A 25,577-nucleotide genomic window follows, 5' to 3' on the forward strand; every position below is an offset into this window, starting at 1 on the left:
TTGTGGCATAATGTACCACAACCAATATATGTTGAAAGCCTTTCGCAGACTGTGGTAATGGTCCAATTAAATCCATAGCAATTCTATCGAATGGCATGTCTATCACTGGCAACGGGATTAATGGATTTCAGGAAGGGATGAGGTTCTCTGGCAGTCAGGACACCCCTGGCAATACCTTACCAAAACGGCATACCCGCATAAAACTGCACCCCCAGCCAGAAGAAACATTGTAACACCTGTTGTGTTTTTTCTCTCCGTATATGTCCTCCCAACAAATGGCTATAGGCCCGGCTCAGCACTGTTTGCCGAAACAGGGTTGGAACCAACAGCTGCTCCACTGTCATGTCATTCGACTTCGTGACCTGGTATAAGAGATTTTTTATCTTGGAAAAATGAGGAAAGGTGACTATATTAGCAAGACTTACCATCTACTACCTTGACATTCTGTCTTGCGTTCTGTAGTGTGGGGTCTTTCAGCTGAGCAGTACCAAACTTTCCCATATACTTTGTTAACTCAGGAGGAATTTCCAGGCCCCTTGCCCTGCTCTTCCTGTTCCTCCTCTTCCATTTATCCCTTCTGGGTTTCCTGTCTCTTCGTCATTTCCTTCCCCTTCTTCTCCCAGGAGAACTCCAATGTCGGCTACGGAAGTTGGGCAGGTAAGTACCAATTTGTTAATTTTCCTTTCATAGGACAGGGAGTTCTTTGGTAGCGGTTTCATTTTCTTATCACTGGAAAATGTAAATGGTACCTGGCATGTCCTATTACTGGCGCAGCCATCTCCTTTTGTCCTGTAGTCTTTTCCAGAATTCTTGAAAATATGGACAGTCGTGACCCACTTGCACGGGATATGGCAGATTTTCAATCAACCCTACAGTAGGTTACCTCTCTACATCTGCAGTTGGACACGTTTCGGTGTCCCTATGTACACAGGTGATGTCCATGGTTGGAGCGGCAGTCTTTCCTCAGCTGGGTTAGTAGTGAAGGCATGATGAGGGAGACCATGCTCCCGGAGTCTAAAAGAGCATCTACTTCTTTCCCTTGTACCTGTACCCAACAGGTGCGGTGGGTGGCGGTGGGCTTGGACATGGGCAGAAATTACATGGCAGGGGTGTAGATTGGAAATGTCGACCTTCATGGGTTCCTCCTTCTTGGGACAGTTGCGATGCGATGTGTCTTATTTCACCACAGCGGTAGCACTCCCGGGTGTCGATATCAACCCCTCTATTCCTCATCTTTGCTTCAAGTTGGAAAACATGGTCCAGGCGCCCACGTTCCCCCTCTGCCCTTTGGGTTCTTTCTTTCCAAACCTGGGGAGTCTGTAGTTGGGATGTCTTTCTTCCTCCTTCTTTGAGGCCTCCCTTTTCCTGGGTGGTTCTGTCCAGGCGGCTGGGTTTGAGCAGTTCGTCAGTTGCTCGACATCTCTCAACGAGGTCCACCACTCCATCCACTGTGGTGGGACTGCCCTGGCTGACAACCTTCTTTAGCTTGTAAGGTAAGCCCCGGATGTAGTGGTCAATCACTATTCTTTCCACGATGGCCCCAGTACTGAGGGTCGCAGGCTCCAGACATTTCTTTTGCTAGGTGGACCAGGTCAAACATCTGTGACCTGGGTGCCTTCTCGGGTTTATACGTCCAAGTATGGAACCACTGTGCCCTCAAAGAGACAGTGACTCCCAACCATGCTAATATTTCCTTCTTCAGTGTGTCATAGTCATTGGCTTCTGTTGCTTCCAGATCAGACCACGCCTGTTGTGCTTCCCCACAAAGAAATGGAGCCAGTTTTCCTGCCCACTTTATCTGTGGCCATGCCGCTCATTCTGCCGTGCGCTCTCAACGTTATCATTTGGCATAATTTTCTGCAGATACCGAGTGGCCATGATGTGTAAACCAGCGGTCTGTTGAGCAATTTTCAGCATGTCCATATTCATCTGCAGTTGACACTCCCTTTGTTCCTTCAATAAAAAGCAATTGGTTTCCGCTTGTTACAAAAAAAAACAAATAAAAAATTGGTGCGTGATTATCCTCACTGCCTTGCCCACATTCTCCACCAATGTAGGGTTTTCAGTACCGGGTTCTTTGTAAGGCAGGTTTTACACATACAGCCACACAACACCAGTCCGAGTAAAGGGTTAAACCTGTTTATTATTATTATTATCATCATCAGGCTTTGGCAGCATTCCTGATATATCGGTTTGGCTAGAGGTTTCCCCTGAGCTGTCCGTGGTCCTGCCTCTGGGGAATACTTTGCATTGCTGTCCGTGGTCCTGGCAACCACAAACAAAGAAACCTCGCAGGCACATATCCACAACGCAACCCCTGAAACCGCTACAGTATGTACAGTACAACTCTCCAGCCTCCATAGGGGCTTCTCACTCTTACTCATTGCTCTTCTCTGTGGAAGTGTGGCACCGTAATAGCCTCGGGTGCCATGGCATGAATTCGTCACTGGGCTAACAGGCTTATGAAAGTTAGATGAACGTTATACGATCTTGTTAAAACCAGTTACATTATTAAAAGGGCACATTCATTCTGAGAAGGCAAGAAAGGGAGCCTCCAGAAGATTGGAATTTTAATAGCCTCAATACAGTGATTGAGAAACTTAGCAGAGCTTTAACTCTACCACCCAGTTATATGAGCACTGTGGTGACTTTGTCCACTCTCTCTAGAACAAATACACAAGATAAATAAAAGCCAAAGATTTTTACATGAACCGTTGATACGTCCACTGTACCACATAGATAGTATTGTACGTTTTATCAGATAGCTAATGATTCTGGTACGGTCATGACAGTGTTGTAGTATTAGCAGGCTGGAATTAACTCAAATGTGTTTATAAAGCCCTTTTTACATCAGCAGTTGTCACAAAGTGCTTATATAGAAACCCAGGCTTAAGCCCTAAAGAGCAAGCAATGCAGATGTAAATGCATGGTGGCTAGGAAAACACCATAGAAAGGCAGGAACCTAGGAAGAAATCTAGAGAGGAACCAGGCTCTGAGGGGTAGTCCTCTTCTGGCTGTGCCGGGTTGAGATTATAAGACTACATGGCCATTTAAGGCCAGATCGTTCTTCAAGATGTTCAAATGTTCATAGAAGATCAGCAGGGTTAAATAATAATCACAGTGGTTGTAGAGGGTGCAACAGTTCAGCACCTCAGGAGTAAATGTCAGTTGGCTTTCACAGCCGAACTGAACCTGATCCTAGGGGAGTGTTATCTCAGCATCTTCACTGTAATCAGGTAAAGGCTCTTGCACTAGCTGTGTGTGTGTTTGAGTGTGTGTGTGTACATCTGTGTTTTCTTTATCTGGCTCAACTCCAACCTCTCCTTTTATCTCCCTGTACAGTACAAGTATGGCACACATGTCAACTCCTGCAATGCACTTAACCTGTTACAACACAAGAATGGGCCTTGTTCCAACCAAAGTCATAAAGTACCAGCTAATACTGCCCAGTACAGCACAAAGCATTAATGAATACAAAAGCAGTTCTGAATACAAAGCAGTCGCTATTCTGAACACTCTAGAGTGACATTTTTTTTTTTGTGAATGTAAAGGTTCTAGAGTCAGTGAGGAGTACTAAGGAGTGAATGGTGTGTTTATCTTCAGACACAGAGCAGCAGTATAGTCCTGGGTCCCGGTTTGGCTGGGTTGGCCCGGCTGCTCCAGAGCGCTAATAAGAAGGCTAATTGAATTACGGCAGCGGTGGAGGCCTGTAGTGTGGGCGCCACGCCGCTCTAATGTCATTACTACTCAAGTAAACATGGGCATGGGGAGGCAGCCCCCCAGTACAGCAGCCTGCCCTGCTGCATCACACACACAGTTTTTGTGAGGATTGTGTAGCATCATCACCCTACCCCCCATCTGAATATTCCTGTGTGTGTTTGTTCGAGTTCTGATGCCGCAATAAAGAGAGATCAGAGGGAATAAATGCAGAGGAGCGTGGAACAGGAAGAGCAGAAACACACACACCTTCAGGCTGCGTCACTGCTTGAGTAGAATAGTGGTGTCAGCGCTTTCACCATCCCCTGTTCTCCTGTTCTAAAACACAACCACTGTAGACAACGGGGTGCCTTTCAGACAGGAATCCTCCTTCCTTTGCATTCCTAACTGTTGCTTTATCATGGGGAGTTATTCAGAGGTTGATGATGAACATGATTGTGAGCAGTAGTAGTAGTGTGATTACTGTGAGACTGACATGCTCTTATGCCTTGTTCACAATGCCAGTTGTGACTCAAATCCAATTTGTGGCATATCCGATTCAAATCCTATCCGATTCAAATCAGATCTTTCAAGCCACATTTCCAGCCACCTTTGTAGGTGGTTTGAAGTCAGGTACAAATCTGATTCCTGGCCATGCGACTTGTCTGAACGGTCAAATCTGATTTATTTATCCTGAAGTGGTTTTTAGACCATTATTTGGTATATCTTGTTGTTTGCCAGCTACTCTGTTGACAGTTTGTCAAGAACATGTGGTAGCTAACTACCTAGTTAACTGTTTACAAAACAAGTGAATATGAGTGAATATGCTTGAAAGCCAAACAGCTACCTAGCTAGCTAGTTCAGGGTTTCCCAAATGTTGTCCTTTGACCACATTTTAGTTAGTTTTCTTTCATTCATCTCTTTTATTCATCTCTCCTAGGTCATCCTGCTTCTTCTTCATCTGTGGATTTTATATGGCAGTTGGCAACCAACTTTAACGTGCATTACCGCCACCAACTGGACTGGAGTGTGGACTTTGTTCATCTTTCAATCACCCATGTGGGTTAGTATGCTCATAAAAACCAATGAGCGCTTGCAGCGCGTCAAGTGTCTAAAATAGAAAACCCAATGTCCCCCTTGTTAAAAATATTTTGTGAATACTCTCTTATCTCAGGATATAAAATGAATGTGATGGCAATGGGAAAAACACAAATAATAACTCATGATCTACAGCAAGGGTGTCAACCTCATACCATGGAGGGCTTAGCGTCCGCAAGTTTGATTTATTATTTATCTTTATCTTTCAATTAAGACTTAGACAACCAGGTGAGGGGAGTTCCTTAGTAATTAGTGACTTTAATTCCTCAATCAAGTACAAGGGTGGAGCGAAAACCTACAGACACTTGGCCCTCCGTGGAATGAGTTTGACACTTGATCGACAGCAATCCTTTAAGTGGACCACAAAAAAAAGATTAACTACACAGGATGCTTAATAAGTGACAAACATGTTAAGATAACTTTCTCCCATTACTCAACAACATGAAAGCAGATCTAACTAAATGAAACAATCTCCCCATAAATCTTCCAGGTAGAATACATCGCTTTAGAATGGCATGTCTCCCAAATGTTTATTTTTGTAAATACGAATTACCCCACCAAAGACATTCTTTAATCTGTCTATTTCCAGACATGGCAATGGGTTGGACAATATTAAAGAAGCTATTACTTAAATACTGGAAGTTAACCGTTGGAGTAGAGAATGGAAGAATCAAATGCTTAATTTAAATATGGAGAAAAAAATCTATCTATAGACAAACGTAACACAGTTTGAAATCATATGGGGCAGTCTTACAAGCATTAAAAATAACATTGGGTGTGAATACGGTGGGAACATGTGGGTGTAAGCAAGTGTGATGTCATTCATGTTGCTGGAAATGTATGTATGCAAATGTCTATTGTGTTTGTCTATGTACGCTTTTGTTTATCGCCAAAAAATAAAATATACACAAGACATCCTTCCTTATCGAGCTAGCATTAAACATGACAGGAATGTTTTGTGGTGGTCACATGTTAATGTCAGCAGACAGCCATGTACATGAAAAGTGGTACCTTTGCTAACATGAGTCTGTGGCTTTGCTGATTGTATCTCCATTAGAAGATAACAGAGTTGGAGGCTAATGGGGCTTGCTACTGAAGTACCTCACGCTCTGTTAGTTTTTCATTACCACTTCACTCAGTCTTCCATGGGAGCATCCAGTATCAGTAATTACCGATGCCACGACAATCATTTCAGAAACCATATTCTGCAGTTCTCTCTCTTCAGGGGACTAACATCCCTCCCCTTGTCTCTTTCCTGTTCCTCCCATCCCATTTCTCTGTTGACTGAGAAATGCAAAACAGCTTCATGAAATTATAGGATGTAAGTTGACTTCAGAAGCACTCGTTTCATAGCAACTTCCAGGTAGAGGGGGCAGGGGTTTGTGTAACCAGAGCTCGTCTAACCATGTCACCGAAACAAGACAATCACAGAACAAATTAAGACAACACCTGGCTGGCTGCTAATAGCCTGCTGGACAGCTTTCTCTAGCGCTATATATTGTGAGTAAAAGTCATGTTTTATAACATTGGCCAAATTTACATTGCTCGTTAGAAGCTCTAGGAGAATGAGGTTTCAACTGAATATTACATGAGTCTTGGGCCAAGAATGTGTTCAAAATAATTGAGTTTGATTCGGCAGTGGGATTAAATAGCTGACAGAAGAATGGTGAAAAGACAGACTATTTCTTTGAAGGCTAAGTATCACATAGCTGAGAATTGAAAAATACAATTTAACACATTCCTGTCTTTGCAAACAACACACAGAACCACCGACCTCACACCCTTAGACTGTAGCTGCCACAACAATATCTCATTATATCTCAACACTATTCAAGTTTGTGAATAACCTTGAAAGCTGTTTAGACCTTTTCTCAATTTCCATTCAGCACACGCAATTGGTGGAATCTTACAAACAGAGAAATCAAACTGATAGTACAAACATCCACTGACAAGAAATGGTTATACACCAATCTAGCTATCGTTCAAGATTTCAAAGTAACAGTACAGCAAGTTATAAAATCACACACACGTGCACACACACACAGCTAATTCCCATCCCCTCAACACAAGCAGTGCCCTGAGAGCTAATCGATGTAGCTCATTCATATTAAACAACATGAAGACATCAGGGGAAGCATGGGGAATTACAAGCAGTCTCCGCTGTGAAGACACAGCTTGGGATCAGCCTGAGGACTGGAGGATACATAACATGCCTGCCCCCCTCCAACAACCTGTTTAGTCCCAATGCCATTGCCCTGCTGCATACCAGGCCAGTAGCATGGCTAGCGTAGTCGGCTACTGCAGCTTCCACTTGTCAGGGCTGGAAACTGTTGGCTAAATAAGGAGAGTAGTAGACTGTGGCTTCCAAACAGATCTTTAGCCTTCACTTTCTTGAGACTAGTTTTTGCATAGAGGATTTTTATTCGGCTTCAGAGGTTGGGTCTGGAGCCACAACATCTTAAAGCTGTGTCCATCAGCAGCAGTGACATCACCAGTAACTATTCAAACTGTCCCCAATGAATCCGTCAGCCTACTACTCCAAATAGACAACTGAACAGACAGTCAACTTATTTAAATCTTTAGCAGTCTAGCTGTAGGAACAATTATTTATGGTTCACAGTCCAGAGCAGGGAATCAAAGGGGGAAAATACAGCTTCTGACGGCCTTACCTTTCCAAGAAGACTCCAGCCTCTTGCCACGGAAAATAATATCCACCACTACAGCCTCAGATAGATAGAGATAGAGAGTCAATGACTCACCAGCAGTATATGTTGTAGCTTGTGTTGGTTGAAAGCCCCAGGCTTCAGTTTCAGGGTTCTATTGTTGTCCTCTAGAAGACGTAGTCTCTCCCCCCGCTGACACTGGGGCGCTACGTCTGGGAAGTGGAGGGGCACAACTTCCTTTCTCAACTGTGGAGTAAACACGAGATAAGTTTAAAATGCTGTCATGGTCATCTGAATTATTTCAATGACCTGAAATGGTTATGACTAGCTGAGGAACGCTCAACGCCATTCTCTTATTTTGAGACGAAGTTTAATATAAATAAGATTTTATATTAACTGGTCGCGCGATTTACTAGCAACAACATTTAGTCACCATCAGTTGATACTTGTAAAAATAATAATAATAATCTGAAACCGCTAACCTGTCCCTTTGTAACTGCGGTCCTTCCACAAGGTGTTCAAATTAATTATTTTAAAATAAACCTTTTTCAAATACTACTGACTTTTTCCTCATTTGTGTTGCTCAACTCAGCGCAAATGCGCTTGTACCAATTGAATCTCAGTTTACATATTGTAGAACACAGCTGTCAAACTCATTCCACGGAGGGCAGAGTGTCTGCAGGTTTTCGCTCCTCCCTTGTACTTTATTGATGAATTAAGGTCACTAATTAGTAAGTAACTCCACACACCTGGTTGTCTAGGGCTTAATTAAAAGTTCAAATCAAAAACTTGCAGACACTAGGCCCTCCATGGAAGGAGTTTCTATACGTTTTTATTAAAAGTACGAATTTCAGAACCCTGTGGAAGGCCCAGAGATGTACAGGACAAACATATGTATTGGTAAAAGTTTTCAGAATTGACATTTTTAATCGACTGATGGTGATTCAATGTTGTTGGTAGCAAATTGTGCGGCCAGTTATCAATACTCACCCCCACCTTAATAAAAGATAACGGAGTTGAGCATTCCTCAGCTAGGTTATGACCTGCCTATAAGCATCTATTCAACTTACACAAAACGTTGCTAATGTTTAAGGTGTCCAGTCAAAAACACATCTATTGACCAATTGGGTAGATAGATAACACCCTAAGAAAACCAATGGTCCAAACCTAATGTCTTTATCATAATCTGTTCAAAATGTATTGTCGTTTTTACCCTATTTTAGTATAGCCTATGTAACAGTATAACTTTAGACCGTCCCCTCGCCCATACCCGGGCGCGAACCAGGGACCCTCTGCACACATCAACAACAGTCACCCTCGAAGCATCGTTACCCATCGCTCCACAAAAGCCACGGCTCTTGCAGAGCAAGGGGAACTACTACTTCAAGGTCTCAGAGCAAGTGACGTCACCGATTGAAATGCTATTTAGCGCGCACCGCTAACTAAGCTAGCCGTTTCACATCCGTTACACCTACGCTGTTCATATTCATGCGAAGTTCCTGTTCTTTTTCGAAGATGTTACAGTCGAGTGTTGCTGACATATAGCTACACTATTCACCATGTTAGTTTCCCTGTGTCCGCCCAGTGGGTTATACAGCAACTCAGAACAGGACTAGCAGGTGGTCTGAGTGGAAAAACAACCTGTCCTGCTGCTGATGCTGGGTTAATTATGAGCACTTTTCCCCCTGATGCTCCAGTAAGGCTCCAGTTACAGGATACAAAGGGTTGAGTGTAGACTAGACCAGCTGCACATCTGTTGCCTTGAGCAAACATACAGCTCTAAAGAGATCGGACTATACATGCTAACACACACACACACACAGACAGACAGACAGACAGACAGACAGACAGACAGACAGACAGACAGACAGACAGACAGACAGACAGACAGACAGACAGACAGACAGACAGACAGACAGACAGACAGACAGACAGACAGACAGACAGACAGACAGACAGACAGACAGACAGACAGACAGACAACACACAGACACACACACACACACACACACACACACACACACACACACACACACACACAGAGACAAGCAAAAGCTCACTAAAGGAGAAATAGTAAGCAATTTTCCATGAAGGCATAATCTACATAGATGTAGGTCTACTGCAGGCTAAGAAAAAAATCACATTTGTTGATCATGGATAATACTAGGTCATGTCTGTAACATGCTTGGAACATCATGCAGATATTGTCCATAAAACATAAACTGAAACATACTGTACAATACTGAGCTCAGGGACAGAGATATGAAGGTAGGAAAGCAAACCACAAACACACAGATGGCCCAAGACTGTTGACATACAATTCCTTCCATTCCAACACCAGGCAAAGGAAACATCTATATATCTAGGTAACAAAGCACCGCAACACTCACTCAACCTAATTCTTACAAACCCACACAAGTATAAGTTGCCAACGACGTGGTAAAATAACATCCTCTCTCCATGTTGGACCACTTAGCAGGCGGTGATGATAGCAGTAGCTAAACTACTTATTATTGCCAAGCCAGTGAAGCTAGCTCAAAATAATAATGCCCTCTTGAATTATTCATGATTTCAGTCAGGTGGAACCAGATGCTGCTTCTGTGTCATAGACTAGAGAAAGAGCTGTAACTCGACTCAGCCAGGGCAGGCCAGCCGGGGAAGGCCATCTCTGCATGGGAGAGGGGGAAATGCCTGTATCATGGGAACACAGCCTGGCTTTAGCTAGCTGGGGACAGAAACACAACACTACCGTGTCATGACACCAGCAGCTTTGCTGTTTATATGTGACATTCCCTCCCAGTGTTTAGAGGACGATGGTTCAGTAGGCCAGTCCATATGGAGCAGCTCACCCTAAGGGGTTGCTGGCAATTTACCGGCCCCATTGTTGGTGTCGCTCCCTCCTCTGCCCTGACATTTGTGGAAATGGCCGGAAGATGTCTGTGCTGGTGCCATCCTCTGGCACTGCATACAAATGCAATGGTGCTGTATGCCTGCCTGCCGCTCATGGGTATGGAACAGGCAGGGATATTTTTACCACTCGTCCCCAGCTGCACATCTCCAATCAGAGGCCAACGGGCAATTAGTGTTTGTTTCTTTTGGCAGGAGGCAGCTCGCCTACCTCCGTAACACAAACGGACATCTGGACCCAGGTTGTTCTTACCCCGCCGCATGCCCCTGTCCAATAGCCTTGAGATTAAATATTTCTGCTCTATAAATGCTCCATAAATTTGAGCAACACAGACTTGTGTTTTTTCATCAGATACTTACGCTTGTCAGTAGCCACATTCATGGAAAACCTGAAATGTGGTTGAGAACATTTATATGTTCAGGAATGATTCACAAGTGCATTTTTGTTGAAATGTAGTGTAGCACTCACTCACTGTAAGTGTAGGCAATAGGCAAGGGCTGTATTTCTGGGCCATAAGGAAAAATGATTCTGTCAACTGTGATTGCCAGGACTGAAGGGTAGGTCTCCCTATATACCTTCATCAGAATGCATTAAGTCAAAGACACGCTATATCAAGATCAATATGTACAGTGCTGCTTGTAACTGTGATCCCTACAGGCCTGGTCATTATTTTGCCTAAAAATATTAAAATAAACATTCAATCCTTATCTAAACCCCAATTCGTAATAAAGACATTCCAAGTAAATGACAGAAACAAAAAATATATATATTTTCATTGTTTATTTAACGAAAGTGGTTTAACAGAAACTCAGATTTGATATGTGCAAAAATGTGTGAACCCCTTCAGTCAATAGCTTGTGGCACCTCCATTAGCAGTGATAACTTGGATTAAACGTCTCATATAGCCACTAATCAGTCTCTGACATCTGTTTTGAGGGATTTTTGCCCACTCCTCCTCATAGGAGGAATGTCTGGTATGAACTGGCTGCTTCAGGTCCTGCCGCAGCATCTCGATTGGATTTAGGTCAGGACTTTGACTTGGCCAATCCAAAACACAATCTTATTTTTCCTGAGCCATTGTTTGGTAGATTTTCTTGAATCTTTTGGGTCGTTGTCTTGTTGGAAGACCCATTTTCATCCCCAGCTTTAGCTCCTTGACTGACGGCCTGACGTTCTGTTCAAGAATCACCTGGTATACCTCAGAATGTATGGTTCCCTTAATGATGTGGAGTCGTCCAGGTCCAGAGGAGGAAAAGCAGCCCCAGATCTTGTCATTCCCATCACCATGCTTGACTGTTGGGAAAAGGTTATGGTGGTAGGCAGTGTTGGGTTTTTGCCAAAAAATTGCGGTGTTGATTGTGACCAAAAAGGTCAATATTGGACTGATCGGTACAGAGAATAGACTTCCACAAACCTTCAGGTTTGTCCAGGTGGTCTCTCGCAAAGTTAAGATGGGCAGTTTGGTTCTTTTTTGACAGCAGAGGCTTCTTCCTAGCAACCCTCCCATGAATGGCATTTGGATTCAGTGTTGTTATTGTTGTTGAAGCACACACAGTTACCTGAGGTGCAGCAAGGGAGGACTGCAAATCTCTAGATGTTATGTTTGGGTTGGCTTTTACCTGATTTATTATTGCTCTTGTGGTTCTTGGGGATATTTTGGAAGGGCGTCCACTTCCAGGCCAAGTTGCTGTCATGTTAAATGTAAATGATTTGCCTCACAGTGGACTGATGGAGATCAAATCCTTTTGAGATGATTATATAGCCTTCCCCAGACTGATGTGCTCTCACTACTGGTGTGCTCTCACTACTGGTGTGCTCTCACTACTCTCACTACTGGTGTGCTCTCACTACTCTCACTACTGGTGTGCTCTCACTACTCTCACTACTGATGTGCTCTCCTGAGATCTCCTTTCCTCTCGGCATGGTGTGCTTCACATAGATGGGTCACACCAAACTAACCAGGTTTCTTATCTCTATTTATCAGAGTCCCGCCCAAACGCTTTCCTAACGATCTCTCCTTTGATTGGTTCATTTGGTACCCAATTATTTACCCACCTGATTCTACTTACCTACTTGATTTAACCAACGCAACTTGGGGTTCACTTATTTTTGCACCTGCACTAACTCCTTTATTTTTTACTACAAACATGATTATACTTAATTATACTACAAACATGATTTCCTCTACACCAACATGGTATTGGTAAATATAAACCTGTTATGTCAGATCAAAAAGACTGGTTCTGATTAAATGAAGATTTCATGGTAAAAACGTTAAAAAACCATACTTTAACGCAGCACTGTATATGCATGTCTGGCTCAGGCAGGCTCAATCAAATTCTCCATTTGATTTCCAGTGGAGGACCATTTGTACAGAGCTCAAGCTGGACTGTGGCCCAGGGTTAGTAAATATTTACTTGTTGAAATAGGAACACGTCATATTTAGCTCGAGTTCAGCAGGTATAATGACTCAATTTAGGAGTCTGTATGTCATGTCTATCTTTTTAATTCATTTTAGCCAGAACAAGGCTGATTCAATCCATCTTATTAGAGATTCTTTATGAAATTACCCTGTGCCCCTGCTCATTGTGACTTGTGCATGGAGACTGGAGACGGGAGAGGAGGCTTATACCCAACCCATAGACTCCACATTACAGACACTGCATCCCTGAAGAGAGCCTACCAAACAAATGGTTTAAGTAACTGTCCAGTGTTTACAGATTTCTATGACTTTTTTTTCTATGAAATCTATGATTTCTATGACTTACAGATTTCTATGATTTCTATGACTCGTGTTTATGATTTCTATGAATTAATGACAACATGAGTGAAGGGTTGGAAGGGTGTGGTAGTACCCCAAAAACAGAATGGTTGTCACGACTTCTGCCGAAGTCAGTTCCTCTCCTTGTTCGGGCGGTGTTCGGCGGTCGACGTCACCGGTCTTCTAGCCATCGCCGATCCATTTTTCATGTTCCATTTGTTTTGTCTTGTTTTCACACACACCTGGTTTCAATTCCCTAATTACATGTTGTATATTTTTCTGTTTCCCCCCCATGTCCTTGTCGGGAATTGTTTATTTTGTAAGTACTTGTGCTACGTGTTACTGGTGCGCGACGGGTTTTGTACCCATGTGTTTGTTGTTTTGTATGCAGTTAGTTTTATACAGTATATTAAACTGCTCCGGCTATTCACCAAGTCCTGCTCTCCTGCGTTTGACTTCCCTGACACCAGTTATGCACCCCTTACAGAATACCTGACCACTTATGGAGTCAGCAGGAACAGGTGCCCCTGGTATAGGGGTTGAGGACCGCATCCAGAAGCAAGCGAAAGTAATCCACCATCTCGGCGCCATCATGGATCAAGTTATCCAGACCCTGGACCGTTGGGACAGACAGGGAGGTCCTCCAGCGCCTTCAACAACGCAACCCGAACCTCCACTACTCACTCCTCCTGCAACCGGTCCCAGTGGGATGCGTCTCGCCCTTCCCGGGGAGTATGATGGGAATTTTATTGACAGAGCGCTCGCTCTTAGTTTAGCGATCCCCATTATTCCTGTGGTTAGACCTTTCCCCGTACACGCTCTGGATAGTCGACCATTGGGGTCCGGGCTAATCAGGGAAGCCACTAACTCCCTGGCCATGGTGATGCAGGGGAGTCACGAGGAGAGAATCCATTTCTTTCTCATTGACTCTCCTGCGTTTCCCGTGGTACTGGGCCCTCTCTGGTTGGCTCGTCATGACCCCACCATTTCATGGCAACAGAGGGCTCTCACAGGGTGGTCGCGAGAGTGCTCGTGGAGGTGTGTAGGGGTTTCCGTTGGTGCTACTATGGTGGAAAGTCCAGACCAGGTCTCCACTGTGCGCATCCCCCCGAATATGCAGATTTGTCTCTCGCCTTCTGTAAAAAGAAGGCGACTCAATTACCACCCCATTGACGGGGGGATTGTGCTATAAATCTCCTGGAAGACGCTGCATATCCCAGGAGTCACGTGTATCCCGTCGCAAGTGGAGACGGTGGCTATGGAGACATATGTCTCAGAATCCCTGCGTCAGGGGCACATTCGGTCCTCCACTTCACCCGTCTCTTAGAGCTTATTTTTTGTGAAGAAGAAGGATGGAGGTCTGCGCCTGTGCATTGATTGTTGAGGTCTCAATCAAATCAATGACACTGTCAATGACACTGACTCTACTCCAGCCACTTTAATCATGGGAATTGATGGGAAATGATGTAAATATATCACTAGCCACTTTAAACAATGCTACCTTATATAATGTTACTTACCCTACATTGTTCATCTCATATGCATACGTTGATACTGTACTCTATATCATCGACTGCATCCTTATGTAATACATGTATCACTTGCCACTTTAACTATGCCACTTGGTTTACATACTTATCTCATATGTATATACTGTACTCGATATCATCTACTGTATCTTGCCTATGCTGCTCTGTACCATCACTCATTCATATATCCTTATGTACATATTCTTTATCCCCTTACACTGTGTATGACAGTAGTTTTTTTTGGAATTGTTAGTTAGATTACTTGCTCGTTATTACTGCATTGTCGGAACTAGAAGCACAAGCATTTCGCTACACTCGCATTAACATCTGCTAACCATGTGTATGTGACAAATAAAATTTGATTTGATTTGATTTGATTTGAAATCACAGTGAGGTACAGTTACCCGCTACCTCTTATCGCCACGGCGATTGAGTCAATGCACTGGGCGCGCTTCTTCACAAAACTGGGTCTCATGAGCGCATACCACCTGGTGCGTATCCGGGAGGGAGACGAGTGGAAGACGGCGTTTAGTACCACCTCAGGGCATTATGAGTACCTCGTCATACTGTATGGGTTGATGAATGCTCCATCAGTCTTCCAATCCTTTGTAGACAAGATTTTCAGGGACCTGCATGGGCAGGGTGTAGTGGTGTATATCAATGACATTCTGATATACTCCGTTACATGCGCCGAGCATGTGTCTTTGGTGTGCAGGGTACTTGGACGACTGTTGGAGCATGACCTGTACGTCAAGGCTGAGAAAAGCCTGTTCTTTCAGCAGGCCGTCTCCTTCCTAGGGTATCGCATTTCCACATCAGGGGTGGAGATGGAGAGTGACCGCATTTCAGCCGTACGTAATTGGCCGACTCCCACCACGGTAAAGGAGGTGCAGCGATTTTTAGAGTTTGCCAATTACTACCAGAGATTTATCTGGGGTTTTGGTCAGGTGGCTGCTCCAATTACCTTACTGCTGAAGGGGGGTCCTGTATGTGTGCAGTGGTCAGTTGAGGCGCACAGGGCTTTTGGGCAACTAAGGGCTCTGTTTATCTCGGCGCCCATGCTGGCCCATCCGGATCCCTCTTTGGCGTTCATAGTGGAGGTGGACGCGTCCGAGGCTGGGATAGAAGCAGTGCTCTCTCAGCGCTTGGGTACGCCACCGAAACAGCGAAACTATGACGTGGGGGACTGGGAGCTGTTGGCTGTACTCAAGGCCTTGAAGACGTGGAGACATTGGCTTGAGGGGGCTAAACACCCTTTTCTCATCTGGACTGACCACCGCAATCTGGAGTACATCCAGGCAGCGAGGAGACTGAACCCTCGCCAGGCAAGGTGGGCCATGTTTTTCACCAGTTTTGTTTTCACCCTTTCGTACAGATCAGGTTCCCAGAATGTTAAGGCAGACGCACTGTCCCGGCAGTATGACACAGAGGAGCGGCCCATGGATCCCACTCCCATACTCCCCGACTCTTGCTTGGTGGCGCCGGTAGTGTGGGAGCTGGACGCGGACATTGAGCGGGTCGTCACGTGCAGAACCCGCTCCCCCTCAGTGTCCAGCTGGGCGTCTGTACGTTCCGTCTGCTGTCCGCGACTGGCTGATCTATTGGGCCCACACATCACCCTCCTCTGGTCATCCTGGGATCGGTCAGACGGTGCACGGTCTTAGTGGGAAGTACTGGTGGCCCACTTTGGCTAAGGATGTGAGTGTTTATGTTTCCTCCTGCTCTGTGTGCGTCCAGTGCAAGGCTCTTAGGCACGTTATAACTCTTACCCGTTCCACAACGGCCGTGGTCGCACCTGTCGGTGGATTTCATAACCAATCTTCCACCTTCACAGGTTAACACCACGATGCTGGTTGTTGTGGATCGTTTTTCTAAGTCGTGTCGTCTACTCCCTTTGCCGGGGTCTCCCTACGGCCCTACAGACTGCGGAGGGCCTGTTTACCCACGTCTTCCGGCACTATGGGGTGCCTGAAGATATAGTGTCTGATCGGGGTCCCAAGTTCACGTCGAGGGTCTGGAGGGCGTTCATGGAACATGTGTGTGTCTCGGTCAGCCTTACCTCAGGTTTTCACTCCGAGAGTAATGGGCAGGTGGAGAGACTTAACCAGGATGTGGGTAGGTTTCTGAGGTCTTATTGCCAGGACCGGCTGGGGGAGTGGGCAGCGTTTGTGCCCTGATCAGGGATGGCCCGGAACTCGGGCCGCCACTCCTCCACTAACCTCTCTCCTTTCTAGTGTGTATTGGGGTATCAGCTGGTTCTGGCTCATTGGCATCAGAGTCAGACCGAGGCTCCTGCGGTGGATGACTGGTTCCGGCGTGCGGAGGAAACATGGGACGCCGCCCATGTCCATCAGAAAGTTGGTGCAGACCGTCACCGCAGCAAGGTCCCGGTGATCGCACCAGGGGACCGGGTATGCTTCTCGACCCGAAACCTGCCCCTCCGCCTGCCCTGTCGGAAGCTGGGTCTGCGGTTTGTGGGGCCATTTAAAGTCCTGAGGAGAGTGAACGAGGTATGTTATAGGTTACAGCTACCCCCCGATTACCGCATTAACCCCTCGTTCCATGTGTCTCTCCTCAGGCCGGTGGTGGCTGGCCCGCTCCAGGAATCTGAGGTGCGGGATGTTCCTCCACCCCCTCTGGACATCGAGGGAGCCCCGGCATATTCCGTTCGCTCCATCCTGGATTCGAGACGACGGGCGAGGGGCCTTCAGTACCTCGTGGACTGGGAGGGGTACGGTCCAGAGGAGAGATGCTGGGTTCTGGAGGAGGACGTGTTGGACCCTTCTATGCCGCGGGATTTCCACCGTCTCCATCCGGATCGCCCTGCACCTCGCCCTCCGGGTCGTCCCCGAGGCTAGTGTCGGCGCGCTGCTGGAGCCTTGCATCAAGGGGTGGGTACTGTCACGACTTCTGCCGAAGTCGGTTCCTCTCCTTGTTTGGGCGGTCGACGTCACCGGTCTTCTAGCCATCGCCGATCCATTTTTCATGTTCCATTTGTTTTGTCTTGTTTTCACACACACCTGGTTTCAATTCCCTAATTACATATTGTATATTTTCCCTCTGTTTCCCCCCCATGTCCTTGTCGGGAATTGTTTATTTTGTATGTACTCGTGCTATGTGTTACTGGTGCACTACGGGTTTTGTAGCCATGTGTTTGTTGTTTTGTATGCCGTTAGTTTTATATATTAAACTGCTCCGCTATTCACCAAGTCCTGCTCTCCTGCGTTTGACTTCCCTGCCATCTGTTACGCACCCATTAGAATGGTGTGGTCGTATACCGCTCATTAAATATATTAATACGAGTAGACCTCTAATTGGCCTGCTCATCCTAATGACATCATCCTCTATGAGGAAATAGCAAGCATTTTTGCAATGGTCTCTTTTAGACACAAGTTTGAGGTGTTTTTTTGTGTGTTTTTCCTACAAGTTATGCTTTTATCCACATACGAGTATAGCAAGAGTGAACAACATTATTTGGGTGAGTTAATATAATAGGTACTTTTAGAAGGGAGATTTTGACTGGACAGTTACTTTAAGATGAATCCCTAAGAAATGAGAATGATCATATAGTAGCCCAGTGAGGGGAAAAAAAGCTATTCCTCGTAATGTGTGAAACTCCACTTGATCAGGGCCTACGAATTAATTCCCCCACACAAACACAAAGCATTTAACACCACTGCACGTTAGCAATCCATTAATTCTAGTTAGAATTAAAAAATGCTGTGGAACCAGCCAGACAGCCAGCGTGCCACGAGCAGCAGACTGGCAGTGTGTGTCTGCTCTGCTTCCCGCCAATACTATGCTGTAATCAGTGGCCAGTTAGTCCCATTAACCTTAGACAGACAGGGGAGGGTGGACAGCGTACACTGAGAGGAGCTGCAGCATGTCACTATGGACAGAAGAACTATAGCACACACTGGATCCTATGTCTCTCACGTCACACATGTCCTTACTTGCTCTAGTCTAGTGTATCATTTCCATTGGAAGCAGGCAGTGGTATATCAATCGATTCCACTGGCCAATCTTACAGTCTCATACCACAAGTATTAGAAGAAGGATCTGAGAGATTCTTTCTGAATTCAGACCCCTGCAAAAAAAATTGGAAGCACCTGTCTGGTTGATGTGTAGATAACTGTACGCATATGAAACTAAACATATGGAAGCAACATCCAACAAGACATCGTTATACAGGATGCATATCAGAAAGGCCTAGGAAAACATGCCAAGCTAACTTGACGCTGTTAGAAATGCAGATCCACTTCATTCATAGTTGCTCTAACACAGTACACCATAGCAGAGGGTGATCAGATCAGGGAGAATATACACCAAACCGAGCTGGCCGGGGACAGAGATAGAGATTGAACCTGCAGAGATAAGCTTTTTCATTACAATGCAAATCCTGGCTCTAATCGCCGATGCCTCCGCTGGATTTTGGCCAGACCCTAGAGACCAACGTAATCATGCACCTCCCCTGATCTGGACTGGAGTGATGTGCCATCTCTAGTGAACACTGACAGGCTGCCCAAACTAAGGCTGTCCCATTCATCCTGTATGTTGTGACTGGAGACCTGGACAGACATACCGGACCAGCAGACAGACCCGACTTCTCCAACCAGTGACAATCTTCACTAATCTGTTGAAAGTTAAGGGAAGAGCCGACACTGCTGACTGAGAGAAGCTCTATGGAACTGAACCCCAACCTTTTTAAATAAAAAAGATCACCTGCACTTTGACAAGCACCAAAGACGCTGTTGCTATTACCAAGACGTTGGTTTGTAGTCACCCTATCTTCAGTTTAAATGTGATTTTCATATTTTCATACTGTATATCTTACGAATGCAGATGAAAATGTGGGTGCTGCCTGTGCTTTCCCTCTGACTGAACCCTTGTTCACCATTACACAGCCTTGCCTCAGGAGCCCTCTCATTCCCGGGAGTCTCTTCTCCACCCATCTCCTCATTCATTTCAAATGTTTTATTTTTATTTAACTAGGCAAGTCAGTTAAGAACAAAGTCTTATTTACAATGACAGCCTAGGATCAGTGGGTTAACTGCCTTGTTCAGGGGCAGAACAACAGATTTGAACTTTTTTTTACCAGCTCTGGGACTCGATCCAGCAACCTTTCGGTTACTGGCCCAACGCTCTAACCACTAGGCTACCTGCCGCCTCAAATTAAGACAATCAATGGCCTGACTAGGACATAGTGCCAGCGATAGAGCAGCATCAGTAGCAGCCAAACCACACCACCACCAGACCAGTCCAAACAATTCAACCCAATACTGACTTTGTAGAAGACATGAGTGATATGCATTTGATTGTCTTTTTCTATCACACTGTGATGTTAACCTTTTTTTAGTATATGCATCTAAACACATTCTAGCAATACAATAATGATGTTATTTGACTTATTCCAGACCAGGTTTGATTGAATAGAACCCCTGATTACTGGGTAAAGTAACACAGAGCTGCATAATCACCTTTAATCAAAAGAAAACACAAATGACCCCCCCAGGTGAAGTTTACAGAGCATCCATCAGATTGTCTGTCCCAACAGCACAATCAGTGTAGCCCTCTGACTGAGTGGATACCCCCAGATTAACTCCAAACGAATCCATTATGAATGGGCTCAGGCCAAATCCCTGAGGTAGTTTACTAGCGGCTCTCCCCGCCTCTCCTCGAGCCTGCAGCAAACACACAAACACACACAAACCCAGCAGCCCTGTGGCTACAACGACCTACAGCTAGCACAACATTTCCACTTACATTCCATTTACATGAGGGATCCTGAGTGGCGTCACTACAGACTCGGGTTCGATCCTGGTCTCACAACCGGCCGTGATCGGGAGTCCCATAGGGCGGTGCACAATTGGCCCAGTGTTGTCCGGGTTAGGGGAGGGTTTGGTCGGGGTAGGCCGTCATTGTAAATAAGAGTTTGTTCTTAACTGACTTTCCTAGTTAAATAAAGGTTCAATAAAAATGAATAATACACACGCTGTATGCTCGGGGGAGCTAGAGCATAACGCAAATGTGTGTGTGTGTGTGCACTGTGATATGTAAATGTACAAACAGACACACTTGTGTATCTGGAAGCTTAGGATCGAGTGTGTAGAGAGGAATTACAAATTATGGATGAACTGGGTTTGCAAATATATGGTACAACTAAATCTGCTCGCATACTTTGGAAAAGCCCTGAAACACATCGCTTTTCAGCAGCAGGCGGAAGGGAAGAGAAGAATCACATGCTTGTCTTATGCACCGGACAGGCTCACGGCAACAATGACGGGGGTGATGGTGACGCACTGTCACTGGGCCGTCTACTACTGGCATCTTTACAGACCTGCCTTCCCAGGCAGAGAAGATGCTGTTGCGTAATCCTGGACACAGACCCTGCTGTTCATATCACTGATACCTCCCACCGTGGTAGCTAGCGCTGGTCACGTGCTGCAGCCAGTACAGGCCAGCCCCTCACAGCAGCAGCAGTAATAGAAGGATCCAGCTGTTACTACAGCCTCAGCTCCGTCACGAGAGTGAGCATTTAGTGCACAGGGCCACGCTCCGCTTCCTCTTGCATAACCCATCCTTTCTCCTCTACTGAGGGGCCAGTCCTGACCCATGCCTCCGCATCAGTCTCAGCCTCACTCAGCACTGCTCCAGCTGTTACTACCGCACACCACACCACCACCGCATCCTCGTCGGTGCAGGAGGAGCACTGACCCGCTTACATAATGCATCTACCGCTAAGAAGGAAGCAGGACAAAACCTCTACACGTACTGCTGTACCACTGCTAGCTTCACCAGCTGCATTAGGCTGCATGATGTAGGTCTGGCACGGTCAATCATTTTATTTCAGTCAGCTTGGAAGCACCACCGTGCCTCTAGCGATGCAGTCGTTTCATCACTGAAAGAGGGGCATATTAAACATTTTAATAGGATTGAAGCTAGAAAAACACTTCCCACAAAATGTTCATTGAATCAATGTCATGTTGTTGGCATATATTCTCATTTGTTGTGTTCGGAACTGGAAAATTCTATTTGAGTCTATTTGGAAATCACAAGTCCTTTCTGTCATCAAACGGCTACCAGTGTGTACTACAGTACATACAGTGCCTTCGGAAAGTAGTCAGACCCCTTGACTATTTCCACACTGTTACGTTACAGCCTTATTCTGAAATTGATTAAATTGTTTTTTTCCCTCATCAATCTAGACACTAAATCCCATAATGACAAAGCAAAAACGTTTTTAGATTTTTTAAATTTTAGCCAAATGATGAATAATATAAAAATGAAATATCACATTTCCATAATTATTCAGACCCTTTAGTCTGTACTTTGTTGAAGCACCTTTGGCAGCGATTACAGCCTCGAGTCTTCTTGGGTATGACCCTATAAGCATGGCACACCTGTATTTGGGGAGTTTCTCCCATTCTTCTCTGCCGATCCTCTCAAGCTCTGTCAGGTTGGATAAGGAGCGTTGCTACACAGCTATTTTCAGGTCTCTTCAGAGATGTTCGATCGGGTTCAAGTCCGGGTTCTGGTTGTGCCACACAAAGACATTCAGAGACTTGTCCCGAAGCCACTCCTGCATTGTCTTGGCTGTGTGCTTAGGGTTGTTGGCCTGTTGGAAGGTGAACCTTTGCCCCAGTCTGAGGTCCTGAGCGCTCTGGAGCAGGTTTTCATCAAGGATCTCTCTGTACTTACCTTTCCAAATCATGTCCAATCAATTGAATGTACCACAGGTGGACTCCAATTAAGTTGTAGAAACATCAAGGATGATTTATGGAAACAGGATGCACCCGAGCTCAATTTCAAGTCTCATACCAAAGGGTCTGAATACTTATGTAAATAAGGTATTTCTGTTTAAATATTTAATGCATTTGCAAAAATGTCAAAAAATATTTTTTCACTTTGTCCTTATGGGGTATTGTGTGTAAATTGATGAGAAACAAATATTATTTAATCAATTTCAGAATAAGGCTGTAATGTAACAAAATGTAGAAAAGTCAAGGGGTCTGAATACTTTCTGAATGCACTGTAATGAAAACCAGCTTGATAGCATTTTAGGGACAGTAACTGAGATGATAAATGATCATGTTTCCTTGTCAAAGTGGGCAGGTGGAGCTGTGAATGAGGCTGAGGGGTGGAGGGCTACTCTCTCACGCCCCAGGTGATTGGTGGAGAGTGACATCCCTAATTGTGGGACCTCTTCAGAGAAGCGACCTTGGGAGGCAGACAGAACTCATTCACACACACACGCACATTCTCTCTATCGCACACACACTAAAATACAGTTGTTCTTTCCTTTTTCTCTCATCTCTGCTATCGCTCAAAACAAAAGTGCTGCTCGACACTGAATGAATCCCTGAGAAGACACACCCCACATCTATTCCATGAAATTACGTGTGTTCCCAGTGGGACCAATGCCAGCCACAGTGCCACCCCATTAAAGCTATGTCCCCTAAAAATCAACTTACCAACCAAACGAGGTTGTACCCTAATTCAGTAAGTACAAATGAAACACTGACATCATACCCCTTAATTATTCGCAGGGTGGTATTTATTGTCATGAATATTGTTCTGGAGGCATCTCTGCAGAGTGTTCACTAGCTGGCACAGCCACAATTTTAAACCTTATCCTAACCTTAACCACACTGCTAACCTTAATGCCTAACCCTAACCTTAAATTAAGACCAAAATATACCTTTTTGTTTTCATTCATATTTGCACCCGGAACATGTAGCGGGAATCGCCCACTTCTGCAGCCTCCAGGGAAAGATTCATGACAAACGTCAAACCGCTAATTATTCAACCCCTTTAACACAAACTGTAATACCAGGAATCCTCTGATTTCTCACAAGTGATGAACACTAACACATTGACCACTAATAAAACAAGCATTTCTAAATCCACTAAAACTGACCAATAGGCTTTCCCCTAATTGTCATATCCCATGTTGATTCCACCTACACACTTAGACTGTTTCCTATTCATATCATCCGCACACTATATGTCCCCTACAAATAAACACAACTAATACACACAGTCTCCTAATCAACTTCCCCAGCACACGAACACAATGTGTCTTCCCTTGCATATTAGCACCAAACACTACTAGCACGAACACTACAGTCCCTAAAGTCTTCACTACCACACTACACAAACACTAGTGTCCTCCAATCATTTCAACTCCAGAGCACAGGAATCTTATAGAACATCCCTCCAGATCCTCTCCGAACATGCTAAAGCTAGTCTACAGTACATCCTCTGACTGCTAGCATTCTATTTGGTCCTGCTGGAATACTCTGCATCCTTCTTCTTCTTGGGTCTAGATATAGCAGAGATCCATGTAGAGCACTGCAGAGCAGCTGAGCCGTGACACAGAGGCATGTTATGATCATCATTCCCCCAGCAGCACAGTGCTTCTGCAGCAACATCAGCAGCAGTAGAAAAAACGCCAGTATAGTGCAGCCTGTAGAGAAAAACAGAGGGGGCTTGACAGTACCTCACGAGCTGCAGTCCTGTCGCTTTATTGGCCTGTTGTAGGAGCAGAGGCAGCAGTGTCCTACTGTGTCAGACCATCAGCAGGTGGTAGAACCAAGACGATGGCCGTGGCAGGGAAGCGGGTGGTTGGTCAGGCTGTGTGTGTCCGCTGCAGCTTAAAATGTTTCATCAGCGCTGCGCGGCAGCAGAGAGCGGCACAGCCAGGCAGCATGGAGAGAGACAGCCAGAGAGCATCATTCGGCTCACACTACCGTGGCTGTGCAGCAGAGCACACACATCTACACGCCCCCCCTTGCTCCCTCTCTCGCTCTTTCTCACACACACGCTTACTCACACAGACACAGGCACGCAGGGGTGCAGAGGCAGTGCAGTACACAGCAGGACTCTCTCTAGGATGGCTCTCAGTCACTGCCTTAAATCACTGTCATTTCTCTCTCTTCCTCTTTACTCTCTCCAATTACAGAGAGTGGATATGTCCATATGTCCTTTTAGCACCCCCCCCACACACACACACACAGCCAGCCAATCTCCCCACAGCTGATGAGAAGCCATGATTGAAGGTGACAAGGTCAAATGAGGTTCTGTTTGGCTGTGGCCTCCCCCTGCTCATTCCTCCCTGCTCTGTTGCAGTCTTTCTCCATGATTGTTTTTGTAAACTGACACTGGGACTCTGCCCAGGCACCTCATGGGTCATTATTCTAAAGAGGATACCCCAAGGCCCAACCAGGCAAACCCTCTCTCACTGCACAGTGGACACGACCAATCGGCTACCCCAAACAAGAGCAAGAACATTACCATCCAATCCCAGATGGGGAAATCAAGCGCAGAAGGGTATTAAAGGAGATTATTTGTGCCGTCCTGGGTTCTTCCCCTATTGGGAGATAGAGGGAAGAGGAGGAGAAAACACATGCTGAAGCTGCCACCTCTGGCTGGCTATGGTACTGCGCACTAGAGAGGAAGGGAGGGAATGAACAGAGCCCAAAACAGATAGTATGCTCTCTCCTCTGCTCGGCTGCCTAGCAACCACAGCAGCTCTTTTTCTCTGTTTAGTGCCCTCCCACCCTTCCTCTAGCAGGACCCTCTCTGCAATCCCAATTGACAGTCTCCATTGCACAACTGCTGCTTAACGCTCTGGCACTATGACCTCACACATGATCGAATCAAATTTCATTGGTCACATACACGTGATTAGCAGATGTTATTTCGGGTGTAGCAAAATGCTTCTAGCTCCGACAGTGCAGTAATATCTAACAAGTAATATCTAACAAATTACACAACAAAGTAGGAATTAATTAAGACTATATACTGTACATATGGACGAGCGATGTCAGAGCGGAACGGACTAAGATACAGTAGAATAGTATAGAAAAACAGTATATACATTTGAGATGAGTAATGCAAGATATGTAAGCATTATTAAGTGA

At 45.3% G+C, this 25,577-nt stretch overlaps 1 protein-coding gene across 3 annotated transcripts in view; it reads right to left on the reverse strand.

Moving 5' to 3' along the window:
• The window catches only part of LOC112262993 (RIMS-binding protein 2), a 162,673-nt gene extending 154,974 nt beyond the window's left edge, over positions 1–7,699 (reverse strand). For all 3 annotated transcript variants that reach the window (XM_024438921.1, XM_042331608.1, XM_042331607.1), the window contains exon 1: positions 7,554–7,699. The gene's annotated coding sequence lies outside the window, so the exon portion shown is untranslated. The remainder of the gene's footprint in view (positions 1–7,553) is intronic.
• Positions 7,700–25,577: the final 17,878 nt, after the last annotated feature.

The sequence above is a fragment of the Oncorhynchus tshawytscha genome, linkage group LG12 (assembly GCF_018296145.1).
Source record: "Oncorhynchus tshawytscha isolate Ot180627B linkage group LG12, Otsh_v2.0, whole genome shotgun sequence".
In the NCBI taxonomy this organism is placed as follows: domain Eukaryota; kingdom Metazoa; phylum Chordata; class Actinopteri; order Salmoniformes; family Salmonidae; genus Oncorhynchus; species Oncorhynchus tshawytscha.